The sequence below is a fragment of the Lactuca saligna genome, chromosome 1, assembly GCF_052625555.1.
Source record: "Lactuca saligna cultivar CGN05327 chromosome 1, ASM5262555v1, whole genome shotgun sequence".
Lineage (NCBI taxonomy): Eukaryota > Viridiplantae > Streptophyta > Magnoliopsida > Asterales > Asteraceae > Lactuca > Lactuca saligna.
The window spans coordinates 97,649,571-97,662,048 of NC_136417.1; the positions used below are offsets into that span (position 1 = coordinate 97,649,571).

At 31.2% G+C, this 12,478-nt stretch overlaps 1 long non-coding RNA gene across 2 annotated transcripts; it reads left to right on the forward strand.

Moving 5' to 3' along the window:
* The first annotated feature begins 8,441 nt into the window (after nt 1-8,441).
* LOC145042035 (uncharacterized) lies at nt 8,442-11,939 on the forward strand. Of its 2 annotated transcripts, none has more exons than XR_013680531.1 (5): nt 8,442-8,960; nt 9,147-9,357; nt 9,517-9,665; nt 9,746-10,006; nt 10,115-11,939. It is a non-coding gene; the product is annotated as an uncharacterized LOC145042035 (long non-coding RNA). The 2 variants fall into 2 exon arrangements; XR_013680530.1 differs by having other exon boundaries at nt 8,443-8,960; nt 9,746-10,016.
* The last annotated feature ends 539 nt before the right edge of the window (nt 11,940-12,478 follow it).

Sequence of the window (12,478 nt, forward strand, 5' to 3'; positions counted from 1 at the left end):
TATAATTGTAACTATAAATAATATTTATGACTTATTTATTGGTTGTTTATTTTATTACATATTATAATATTTTATAATTTTAAGCGTAGAACAATGAAATAAAAAAAATATTATAAAAATAAATAAAGAGATTAAAATATATAAATAATGTCTTAACCCACCAACTCATCAATCCGCAAACCCGAATATAACCTACGAACCTCTATAATTAAACGGGTTAGACGAGTTGTGTCTCGGTTGACGTTTCCAACCTGCCAACCCGAACTCGATACTTATTATAACTGACGTTAAACGTAAGGCTACGGTAAGTTAAAGAAACAAAACAAAAAATATCCCATGAAAAAACTCAACTGTTTAATTTCGGGTGAAAAAAAACAATAAAAAATCAACATAAAAATGCTCCTTGAAAAAACCTGTGCCATGACTTGATAAGGCACGTATTGACACATTAAATTATTTTGTTAAAAAATATTTTTTGATTTGGTGTTCTTTTTTACCTATTAAAACCGAATATAATTTTGATTTTATTAGAATTGACGATTGGTCAAAACTTTTCAAAACGAAAAGAAAAACAAGTCCTTGGTCTAGTTGTTAGAAGCTACACACACTAGTTCTTGGACCTTAAACACCCCCTTCATGCTTCAAAACGTAAGTAATCTTCCATATACTAGTTATAATATAGAAGAAATTAACATACACCCTTGAAAACAACCATTTTCCCAAGAACAATGAGAGTTTACGGCCATGAGCATCTCCCTTGGCCGTAAACCCTTGTTAAGGTTCCTAGTTTGGCCTTAAACTCTTCTTAAGGCTAGGAATGGGTCAAGACACACTTCCTTGATGTTGAATAGGACCATAAAACACTCTTTGGCATATGTATTCATGAGTGTACGGTCATAAACTCATAGGGCCGTAAACCCCATGGCCGTAAACACATTGGGCCATAAACATCTTGCCCATGAACACCATGTGTGGCCGTAAGCCCTTTTTTGTGCAATCACATGTGATTGTAACACTTTCATTCAAGTGTTTCCTAGTCCCTAGGGTGGTTACCTATCATGATTAGTTGTTATATACACTAATTATATACATATATGTGTCATTATATGCTTATTAGGATCCACTTGTGCCTGAGATTTCACTTAGCACTTAGCATCCTACAACTGATCTTTCATTCGTATCACTCACTACAAGTGAGTTCATACCCCTTAACTTATATTTTAAATGATTTTAAATGCTTTTATGGGGGGTGGATACAAGTAGAAACATTATAGTTATTATATCAATCACATGTGATTAATAACTATCAAACAAATGGATTTTCTTATACTTTAAACTATTTTATTAAACAAACTCTTCAAAACATTTTATAAACTGATATCAAGTCATTTGTTACCATTCAAATGGTTAAAACTCTTTTATATGTTAAACTTTTTATTAAACTCTTTTAAACTTATATATTGTCAAAATCATGTCTATATAGATATAGTTATATAAGTAAGGTTGAAAGGACTTAGTATTGATAACTCACTTTATTTCCTGTTCCTTGTTTGGTTGTGGACTTAGGGTATCTGGTTATTTTTCCGAGAGTCATTTGAATCTTAGTTATATATTATGTATATTTTTATAGATATAAAAGTTCCTACATCATTTCAGCACCTTTGGGTAGCAAGGGTGTACAAACATACACAGTCATTCAAACAAAATTATTAGTAAAATATAATAGGTATAGTTTAGGGATTTACTACTCACTACTTCTAGTATAATGAAACATACAAGAGTCAGTTCATTCATGAGTCAATACAAACTTACTATTATAAGAAACAGAAAGAACATACTATGATGAGAAACTAAGAGAACATACACTACACTATACAGAGAGAAGATACAATACACTAGAACATACTATACAAACACTAGAATACTATAACATTAATGTGAGCCACTACTTCATGGCATGGCAATCTACTGCCATGTCACATTTTGTAACCAGAGTCTCCTGGATGGAGAGCGTAAATTTGTGTATAGATTTATACGGGACTGACCGTCCTACACCTTGCTGCTAGCTATAGTGGGACCTACAGGTCTACGGGTGACGAATGTCATACCATTTCGACGTCTTTGATCATCGTGTATTACTATTCAATCAAGTATGGTTACAACCTCATCACATTTTACCTTAATTAACAAACCGGTTTAAGGTAGTTAGTACATTGGTAGTTACTTATATACAATACTACAGTACGTCGTTATTTTCCCATTGCATTCACATTGTGATCTTCTCACATAAACGGTAATGTAAGCTATATCTTGGTAATGATAGTCATACTTGGGAAAGATACACACTTTTACAAACAACACAACACACAGAATATTTGGGCCTTGGTAGAAGGCTACCTTTTTAGTAGAAAATATAGGATTTTCTAGGAGATACAAACATTTACTACAAACACTTACAAACATTTACATCAAGCATTTTCAAACACTTTTATACAAACCATGACACTAAAATACCTATGAACTCACTAGCTTTAGTGTTGATCTACTCTTTCAAAGTAACTTGTATTCTCAGGTCACCGGTAGACAGGTACCGATGACCAGGTTTTGAGAAGACGGAGCTTTCAAGACTCGTCTTTATTTTGATTATTCATTTTTGGTGTCTTATAAACTATACACAGAACACACTTGTATTAAAATTATATTATTAATGCAAATGATGATGTTGTTGCTAGTTTACTATTATGCATTGTTGTGATACTGTACATGACGTCCTCCGCCCCAGAATGTTTCCGCCGTTCAGGTTTTGGGGTGTGACAAAAAGCTACGAACTACATCTAAAAACAACAAACAATAAGTCAAATGAAAAAAAATCATTTACATGAATTTCTATATAAGCATTGTGAAAGCAGCAAGAAATTGAAAGCAATAAGCAAGGCCGACAACAAGGCAAAAAAACCACAGCATGATCAAAACTGGAGCAAGGGGAAAAATTGTCCATAATAGAAAAAAATCTATTAGCTATATATCATCCCAAAATGAAGAGCTAAACCATATTAACCATTCCACCTCATGAGCAAAACATTGGCGAGACACACAGCCAAATCAGGAACCAAATGGAGCCAGGGGCAAATCTATCCACATGGACACAAAATCCATCAACAGGATAAAGAACAACCCAAATTTGAGTTGCATGAAAATATAATCACGGAACCACCCTCCAAAAAAATAGAGTGTGGTAGTTTTTTCTGTTTCTTGCTCATCCATTTAAGTTTTTGCCTTCTTGAAAATTGTTGTGAAGCTGTGTATTACAAGGAAACATAAAATATTTATGATTGCTTACTTAAAATTGAAACGTCCTCTTTTGGAAAGGTGCAGGCATTAAAAAATATCCATAATTATGTTGTTGGGCCTTTAGCCTGGTACTAGATTAACTAGATTAATAGGTCAAACTTTAAAAAATATCCAAACATTTGAAGGAAAAGGATCGAACACGGGACTTTCCAAACCTAAACTAATGCGTGTTAACTATCTGAACAAAAATTAATTTATGTATTGCGTTGCATATTATATCCTATATAGTCTATACATATATACACTAATCGTAATTTTCGGGGCCCCGATATTTGACGAGGCCCAGGGCGATTGGGCAGCTTGCCCATGCTCTAGGGCCGACCCTGAGTTTGTGAATTTCTAGGTAATTATGATTGCAGTAAAATTTCACAATTTTCTAGAAGTATTTTGAATTGAAAATAAAGCTTAACGCATTTTATTTCATTAAAAACAATCTTTTTTTTTTTAACTCAAAATATCAAACGCTCTTTTATTAGTATCTTAAAACAACACTACATTTATATTTTTCGACCAAAATATAAATATATTTTTTAATCCAAAAGGCATATTTATATATTAAAACAAAGGGAGAATTTCATATATGCCATTCTTAAACATCAAAATATCATATTTACCTAACTTAATTTCTACATATCATATTTACCCTTCATAAAATTTCTAAATATCATATATGTCATTTTTAAACATCAAAATATCATATATATGCCCTTCTTAAATATCAAAATATCATATATGTACTTTTTAAACATCAAAATATCAATGGTAATATCTAAAATATCCTCTATCTACAACATAATAATAATCAACAACAACAAAAACTAAGCATTCAAAATATACATTCCATAGAGATGGTTGAAGATAAATCTTTTTGTTTGTCAAGAGGGCGACATTCCAACAATTTAGAAGTTCAGATACCATTATCATAGACGTAAGGATAATATGGTTGAAATTTTTAATTATTATAATAGTTCTAAGGTATAAAAAATGGTTGCAAAATACTAAAAACATTATAAAATAGGATTTGGGCAAATATGATATTTTGAAGGTTTATAAAAGATAAATATGATATGGAGAAATTAAGCTGGGCAAATATGGTATTTTAAATTTTAAGAGGGGCATATATGAAATTCTCCCTAAAACAAAAAAACGAGTTATTTTTATTTTTAATCCAAAAATAAACATACTTTTAAATTTAACTACAATAACTATATAATTTTATTTTTAACTCAAAATAATGGATATAAATTACCTGTATATCGTAACAAAAAACTATATTTTTTTGTTATTTTATTAATATTATTTATTTTATTATTATAATTAATTTTATAAGTAAGTCTAATTGATAGAATTCCTTTTGATTGAAAGAAAAATAAAGTCATGTATTCATTGTTGTGTAGACTCCTCATTGCTTTTGGTCGTTAATATGATCCACTCCCGATTTATTCTTAAAATGTTCCAACCATGGTTACAAATTGTCACCTTACCATCTAAGTTTCTACAAATCCTAAAAACTCAACAAAATGTTAAGAGCGATCCACCCCTTATAAAAATCAAATAAGCGTTGCACCACCCCACCCCCTTAAACCCTATAACCTAAAGATAACTGTGACAACCGTCAAAATTCGAGTCGGTTCTAGATTTGACTAAACTTAGTTGCACTTATAGGCACGACACATACTAGACTTAGTAACTATAAGCTAATTTATAACATCATAGAAACTTGGAAATAATTAGAAATAGTGGATAGTGTACTTAGATTTCACATTGATATGTGAATTCTACAACTACTTAATTGTAGTGACAATCCATATTCGGGTCGCTCTTTGACTCGAACACCTTTTCATGAACCATATACACACATCATGCACTTGACCTAGTGGTATAAATTAGATCCTAGTCTGGTAGGAACTTAAGTTAAAGTTGAAAACTAGGGCTAGTATACTTGATTCCTCAATTTCGCTTGAATCTCGGAATCACTACATAGAATGACAATAAACCAATAAAAATAAATTACAAACATTATTTCTAATTTGAATAAGATTTATGAAACTCTAAAATAGTTTGAATTCTCAAAGATTCTATTTATTTCAATACCCAAAGATTTACAAACTCTCAAAAACCCTAAATGCCCCAAAAACCTAAATTTATAAAATTTAACCCTAAAAATTGTATAAAAATAGTTATGAACCTTATAATTTGATTTTATAATAATTAAAATTATGAAAATGAATTTAAGGAAATAAAATTTAACTCATTAGCATTTACCCTTAATTTATAAATCAAAAATCAACACTTTTATGCATAAAAACTTGGTTAAGTTGCATCTTTTATAAATATTTGATATTTTTATAAAATGTTTAAAATTTATAAAGACAAATGAAAGAGAGAGGGATATTATACCCTCAAAAGTCGGCCCCCTCTCTCCAATACATCATTTCCCCAAACCATTATTCATTTTTCACTTTCCCATACTCCATCTTCTCTCTCACTCTTCTTTCATGTCTCTCATTTCTCTCTCACACTCTCACACACATTTTCTATCTTCCTCCCCCTAAGAACCACGAAATTTCTCCAGAAAATAAGTCCAAGAACACTCAAGATACTCAAATCTTCATCATCTAGTGGTGTTTATTAAGGCTTAACACGATTTTCCTTCATCTCCTTTTAAGTTTTATACGTTTTCTTGCATTTTATCCATCTTCTACTCCATTCTAATGAAAGATCATGAACACATAAACATACACACAAACACACACTCAAGGTTTTTATAATGATGGTGGTAGGATTTCATCCAAAAACAACATGCATGTTGTAAATGGTGAAATCCAAGGAGCTAAACCTAAGTCAAGATCATGAAAATGCACTTTTTTACAAGTTTTGGTGGAAAATCACCACATACACTCTAAGTTTTCTTTCAAAAATGATTTTTGAACATTTCAAACACATGATTGGTATTTAAACCAACATGCATGTGATGATCTTCAAGCTTAGAGGCTTGATCATCAAAGTTTGTTGTTAAAAAGCATTCAAATAGGTTCATAAAGGATTTATTCCCAAATAAATATCTAAAACTTATTTTCTGATCAAATCCGATTTTTCCTAGAATTCCATCAACAAAATGAGATGTTCCACAAATTTCCAGAAAATAATTCATTTTTCTAGAATTATTATAACTATTGCAAGAAAATAGGGAAATAATTCATATAAAATACTTTCTGAGGTCTATAAATCCTAGGTAAATTCGAGGATGACCCCTAAGGTGAATAATGATAAATATGTGAGTTCATCGACTTTTGTTACTGTTTGCTATGGTTTTGAATTTTGTTTTTGTTTAATTCAAATAAATCATAAAACTACTTTAAGAAATGTGAAAAGGGTATCTAATAATTTTTGCAGCTCCTACCATATGTGTAAGACTCAGAAAAGTATTTTTAGAATTTTTCATAATGCATTCTTGTTTTTCCCTGATTTTTGTATTTATAATGGACTAAAAAAAGAAAAAATAGTTCTAATCATCCAAAATTCATGAAAATTTACTAGAAGACCTTATAATATATCCCTGATTTTTGGTAATTTACTTTAACTGTTTAATAATTTTTCTCCAATTATTGATTATTTAAGAGGATAAAACAAAGAAAAATAGCAAGACTAATTGCAAAATATCTTTTATATTTTTCATAGCTTCTATAAGTATAGTAACAATGTGACAGAAAGTTTGGGCAATTTTAGAAAATGTTTTCTATTTATTTCAAATTTTATTAGAATAAATGCACAAAAACCATAAAATTGGATTAAACAGTTTAGAAATTCATTTTTATATTTTTTCCAGCTTAAGTAAGTATTATAAAAAGTTTGGGAATTTTTATCATCTGGATACTATTTTCACGAATTTATATTATTATGAAGGCATAAAAATTAGGAAAAATAGTTAATCACATCAAAAATTCAAGGAAAAATTTCTAGAAGACGTCTACTATATTTGGAACAAAAATGTAAAATTTGATGAATGTTGGAAACTATTTGATAATATTTTTGGATTTTTAGGAGTTTAAAACATCTTTAAATGTATTGAAATACCCTTAATTAATATTACAAAAATATGGAAAATAATATCCAAAATTATCTTAATCACATAAGTTATAAAATTTCCCCATTTCAGAAAAATGTTTGTAAGATAACAATATTAAATTTTGACACATTATTCGCATAATTCTATTGTAGTAGTAAATATACTAGTATTAGATTTCAATTAGAGGCTCATTAGCATGTAACATCGTTGTACGAAAACGATAGTGGTATGAGTGGAGCGTAGTTCAAGGCACCATTTGCATCATCTCAATGCATATTGAGTATTCACGACTACCCCTATTTTCGGTTTTTATGTTTTGGGTGGAAAAGCGTGTTCGAAAAGCTATTTATTATTCATTGTATTTAAATTGAATTGTATTAAACTTGATTGCTATATTATGCTATAATTTGCCATATTCTGCTATGTATGTCTATGCAACACGAAACATAAGAACTTATCGTCTTAAGTCCCTTCCTTCATACTTTACTCCGACCATTAACTCTTTCAGCCAATGATCACTATGGATAGCGCTATTAGGAATTGACAACTCTTCACTCGCCTGATTGCTGAAGTGCATGATACCATATAATCTATGGAACGATAAGCATAGATCTTGATATGGCATCAGTCATAGGCTTGATTGGGAACTCATTGTTTCCTCATACACACACACACACACACACACATATATATATATATATATATATATATATATATATATATATATATATATCTTATAAAAGAAATCTCTCTATTTTTATAAATAGAATCATTATAATAATATTATTTTTTAAGACGTTCAACTTTCTAAACCTAAAGTACAACAAAACACCAATAAAAATAATATTAAATATTTGACTTGATAACAACTCGATTAGATTGTACAAAATATAAGATATAAAGTATAATCATCTACTGCATATTTTTTAAACCTTTTTTTATCCAATATTATCTTTTTTCCATATATTGGCGCTATAATCTCTCGAGACTTGAGTACCTTTTATCTTGGACAAGTTTTTGACCCAACTACATTTAATACCTGATCAGATCGAGTCCAGATTGTTAATCCTAAGTCTCTCTCCACACACTCTTTCACCACTGCACTCTCCACACACTTTTTCACCGCCCTGCTCCATCTCTTTGCCACTCTCTTAGAAAAACCCTAAATGCCACCATCTACCAGCATTAACGGACTTCTATGTTACCGCTTCTATGTCGCCGCTAATTAACCACAACATCAACCTCGCCAAATTTTTTCTGAAAGATCGGGAGTCATTCAAATCGCCATAGCCCTTTTCCTCCATTAAATCCACCACCGCACCATCGTTCTTTTTAACCACCATTGTATTAAGCAACGAAACGACCGCTATAATTAACAATGAAGAAGAGTAACACCATCATCGTCTTTCACACCACCGGTTATCGCCCCTTTTTTCTTCCCGACCACCGATGCCCTTGTAGGAGGTCTGAAAACAACGGTTCTGTTGTGGTGCTATACTATTATTGACCACAACTTAATACCACCATTTCTAATTCTCTGGTATGTCTATTTTACTATTTAAAAAACGTTTTTGTTTGTTCAATTTTGGTTTTTAGATCAACCATGATTCCTTCAGAAGATCTTCCTATAGTTGCTCTGTAATTAAAGTATGATGTTTTAATTTAGTTGTAAAATCTATGGCCTTTTTTCTTTATCAATTATAACCTGTATCTTTTATGGTTTCAGGTCCAACAATGAAAGTGAGTTGAGAGATTGAATCATTGTGGAGGGCTTGGATGTTGCTGGTATGTGATTGGGGAATGTATTGAACATATAAAAAACTATCTTTTCCCTTCCCACACTGGAAGATGTCTTGGACCGGCATCAAGCAAAGCTAAATGAACGGACCAAGAGATGAGGTGGGTGAATCCAATATAAATGCAAATTCACCAATCAGGTACTCATTCTAATTCAGTTTGTCCATATAATCAAGGCACCTACACGATCATGTATCGTTGGATAATGAACTGTATTAGATTCTATATTATGTTTGTAGACCAAATTACCAAAACACATTTGTTGCTTATCATCTCGTGCTTTTCTTTTTTCTTTGCAGTGTCGTTGGATAATGGGTCATGTGGTTGTTACTGTTCTGCACTTTTTTGAACCTAAGCAAAAGTTTCTCATCTGAATAACTCTAGCATGGAACATCACCCAACACCTGATCTAATTAATGGCATTATATAGAAGATATTTTGGTGGCTTGTAAGAATTTGGGGGTTTAAGAGGTTCGGTCCTTTTCTTTAAACTTTGAAAATTTTGACTTTTTCTTTTCATTTTTACAGGTTTGCAACAGACTTTGCGAGAATTGGGGATCTTTCTCACTTAGAAATTTGGTAATGACTTTTGGGTGTATATAAAGCATCAAGTTTAGAAAGGATTTGGTGAGGACATGAAGATGAGTAACCATCTTGTAGAATTCACAATCCACTTATATAACCTTGAGACCTTAAGAAAGGATTTGGTGAGGACATGATGAAGCGGGAAAGGTGTGCCGGAGCCATTCCCGCTCGGAGGAACACCGCACCGGCGGTGCGGGATAGGAGGTGCGAGGAGGTGGGGGGAGGGGTTGCCTCACATTCTCTCTCTCTCTCTCTCTCTCTCTCTCTTCTGATTGGCTGTAATTTTTTTTTTTTTTTTTTTTGAGTTTGCAGGTTATAACGGGGAAGAAGAAGAATATGAGAAGTTTCTGGAAATGGCATATTTGGCCCTAAGGGCATCTCCAACCCACCTCCAAACTCCATTTCTTCTTCCATTTCTCTCCCCATTCTTCTCCAACCCTACCCCATTTTCATCTCCATTTTTGGAGATATGAATAGTATTCCCCCATTTCCCCCATATATGGGGGAATACTATTCATATCTCCAAAAATGAAGGTGAAGTTAGGTTGTCAATTTCAGTCCCTCTTATTTTTATTTTATACATTTCTAGTTTATTTTATCTAATAATAATAATTTAAATACAATATTTAATATTTATAATATAATGTTATATACTAATTTATATTAATTAATCATAAATATAGAGTTTAATTAGTAGAGGGGTGTATTTGACAATATATATAAGTTATAAAAATAGAATATTCCAAGAATATATTTTTTCGGGTAAAAAATGGAGTAGGGTTAGAGACGAAACACTGTTTACTCTATTTTTTATTCCATTTATGGGGGAAAAAATGGAGATGAGTTGGAGATGGTCTAAGGGAGGAAGGAGTCCATCCTTTCCCACCCACTGAACCCACTGTCACATCAGCTTTTCTTTCTTCTCTCTTTTCCATCTTTCCGAACCCACAACATATGGAAACCCTATCTTTCCCAACCCACTTGTCACATCATTATTTTTTATTTAATTAAATTAAAAAATAATATATAAAATAAAACATAATATTTTTTTCTAAAAATAATTTTTTGCTAATTTGAAACCAAAAAAAGAAAATTCTAAAATAACATGAATTGTAATGACTAGCTGCTTTTGATGCATAAAGTTACCTAGGAAAAAAGTAATGAACGAAAAAGAAATAAGAGAAAAAGAATGAAAGAAAAAAGGTTACGGATCCTCTTGTGTTTTTTATTTCTTTGAAAATTAAATGAAAGACACGTGCATAGCAAATGTGAAATGCTAAATAGAGACAAGCAAAGTAAACAAAATTTTAGCGGGTTCTATAAGCCGCTGATATCAATTATTTCATAGCCCGCTCCAATTGCATTCACGGTATCATGACGAGGAGGTACTGCCGGTACCACCTCAAAAAACTACATCAATTCCCTTCTCTCTAATGTTTTGGTCTTATACCAGAATACACTATGAATTCTCTTCACAAAAATAGTTTTTGAAAATTACAAATTAGACACTATACTTTTATATTCCAATTATAATAAAAATCAATTAATTTTATTTGAAAAAATATCAAAAGAAAGTGAGGGGAGTTTTCACCACACTCCTTGGCTTTTGGTGAGGGAAAGGGTGTTGTGGCCTACAAAAAGTGAGGGGAGTTTCTCACCCACACCCTCCAGTCTTATACCCAGTAAAACTGGAGACCTTGAGAGCTCAACAAAAGCACAACACAACACAGGGGGAGAAGCAATTAAGTAGTGAACAACAACATGAGGGCAAAATGGTCAAACCAACTTTAGCAACCAAGAAACGCGTAGCAGCCAGACAAGATTTTGTCCCAAATCCACCCAACTTTAGTTTAACCAAAGTAGAACAACAGTGGCATATGCATCCAAGCAGAATAACATTAGCCCGAGGCCAAAATGGTGAAACTAGTATATGTGACTGGAGTTGAATTTAAAAGAAAAAAGTCAAATTCATTATGTTATATGTTCTTATAATCAATAGGTTTCAAGATCTTGATTAGAGGGTATTTAAGGTATTTTGCAATTAATGAAAAGATGTTACTTGATCATTATGTTTTGTGTCAAATCAATGGTTGTAATATTAATTATGATATGTATTTATTGAAAAGCTTCCACACTATCCACATTAGGAATGTTAATTAACTGTATATGTAGTAGATATTTTGATTAAAAAAAGGTTACTTAACACGATATGTTATTTCCGGTTGATGCTTTATAGTCAACAATGTTTCTCTATTTGACAATCGAGTTTTATTTAACCGATCACTACTAGCATAAAGATTAAAAAGAATGGTGGTTCTAGAATCCGAAACGAATTAATCATACACATTCCCTACCCCAATCCTTCAAACAAACCCTAACCGTGAAAACATAAATATTGGTCGAAAGAAAGCTATCTACGTAAATGAAATTATTTGTAGATGTCACGATACACTAATATTTTTATTTGTAAATCTAAAACAATAACATACTTTTCTTTTTAATCAAAACAATATATTTTCACTTTTTTTTTATTGAAAACAGTAAAATACTTAATTTTAATCCAAAACAATAGCTTATTTTTATTTAACCCAAAATAACATATCTTTTTTAACACAAAACAACAAGATATTTTTATAATTAACAAAAAAACAACATACAATATACTTTTAAAGCAAA